Raw genomic sequence first — 1,905 nt, forward strand, 5'->3', positions numbered from 1 at the left:
TCACTCTTTCTTCCTAGTCTGTCTTTGTTTGGAAGCTCATCTGAAACCTGTCCACCATGGGTGACCCCGCTGGTTATTTAAAATACCGGTGGCAGAGCCCTCAGAATCACAGCAACTCAAACCACCACAGCACAACAGACAGACGAGTGGTGATACTACAGATCATGATATGGCTCACTTTTACTATGCCCATTCTTTTTTCCTCTTAGGCATTCCAGTCTTGGTCTGAGACCTCTACCGTTAAGTAGAGCCTCTGTACCTCACAATACATATAATTTCTAAAGTTCAATTTAATTTGTTTATGTATTAATTTCCATTTTATGTGTTTTGTTTTGTTTTTTAAACAGTATAGCATCTATTTCTGGTTTATGAAAAGTATGTTGATATTGTTTTAGTTAGGTGCGCTTGAGTCAGTTCCAACTCATAGTTACCCCATCCATGTACAACAGAATGAAACATTTCCTGGTCCTGGCCATCATCACACTAACTGTCATGTGAGAGCCCATTGTTTCAACCACTATGTCAGTCCATCTCATCAATGGTTTCTCTTTTTTGCTGACACTCCACTTTGCAAATCATGATGTCCTTCTCCAGGGACTGATCCCTCCTAATAATATATACAAATTTTTTGAGATAAAGTCTCACCATCCTCCCCTCTAAGGAGCATTCTGACAATACTTGTTGCAACACAAATATGTTCATTATTTGTTAGTCCATAGTTTATTCAAGATTATTTTCCAATACCATAATTCAAAAACTTCAGTTCTCCATCATTCTACCTTATTTATTGCCCAGCTTTCACATGTATATGAGGCATTGAAAATACTAACTCAAGTGCACGTTAGTTCTCTAATTTTGTGCTAGTACACCTATCCCTAACATGTTGACATACTCAGGTACCAAAGGACAGCTCATTATGTGAAAATGGAGGGTGACCACATCAGATCACAAACCGAAGGATGACTGCATCACTCCATAACTGCCAACTCACATCATTACTAACTGCCAAACCACTGAGGATCATGAGTCAGCCAAGTTGACATCAAAGCCAATATTTACCCTTGACTATCACCTCAGCATTCTTTACTAACATACTTAACTCATTAATGTTCAGAATAGTTGGTTAGTAGATTTTTTTGCTGTTGTAAATGTCAGATATTAGATCATTGATAAGTGAAGAGTTGGTATAAATAGAATCCCCTGCCTTCTCAGAGGCGACTGTGGACTCCATGACAGAGTCCTGATGGCCTCCGGCCTTAGCAGTCATAAAGATAATAGATGATTTGCTACGATGTGGAATTTGCTTTGAATCTTTCAACATTGCAATGATGATTCCTCAGTGTTCACATAACTACTGTTCCCTCTGTATAAGAAAATTTCTGTCCTATAAAACTCAATGTCCAGTTTGCTGTGTGACAGTCACAGAAGCAGACCTGAAAAACAACTGCATACTAGACGAACTGGCTTTAGCGATGTGTGCGTAAATTTAAATAATAGTGGCATTAACTGAGGATGAAATCGAAGAATTCTACCAACTTCTACAATCTGAAATTGATCAAACATGCAATCAAGATGTATTGATCATTAGTGGTAATTGGAATGCAAACACTGGGAGCAAAGAGGAAGGATCAGTAGTTGGAATATATGCCTTGATGATAGAAATGATGCTGGAGATCGGGTGACAGAATTCTGCAAAATCATTGATTTGTTCATTTCAAATACCTTCTTCAGACAGCATAAGAAAAGACTATACACATGGACCTCACCAGATGGAATGCATAGAGATCAAATTGACTACATCTGCAGAAAGAGATGATGGAAAAGCTCCATATCATCAGTCAAAACAAGACCAGTGGCAAATTGTGGAACAAACCATCAATTGCTCATATGCAAATTCAAATTGAA

The 1,905-nt window shown here is 38.1% G+C and overlaps 1 protein-coding gene and 1 pseudogene across 2 annotated transcripts in view; both read left to right on the plus strand.

The window, feature by feature from the left end:
- The window catches only part of ARL13B (ADP-ribosylation factor-like 13B), a 76,190-nt gene that overhangs the window by 48,777 nt on the left and 25,508 nt on the right, over positions 1-1,905 (plus strand). The window lies entirely within an intron of this gene.
- The window catches only part of LOC102838459, a 4,759-nt pseudogene continuing 3,734 nt past the window's right edge, over positions 881-1,905 (plus strand).

The sequence above is a fragment of the Chrysochloris asiatica genome, unplaced genomic scaffold (genome assembly GCF_000296735.1).
Source record: "Chrysochloris asiatica unplaced genomic scaffold, ChrAsi1.0 scaffold00068, whole genome shotgun sequence".
Taxonomy (NCBI): Eukaryota; Metazoa; Chordata; class Mammalia; order Afrosoricida; family Chrysochloridae; genus Chrysochloris; species Chrysochloris asiatica.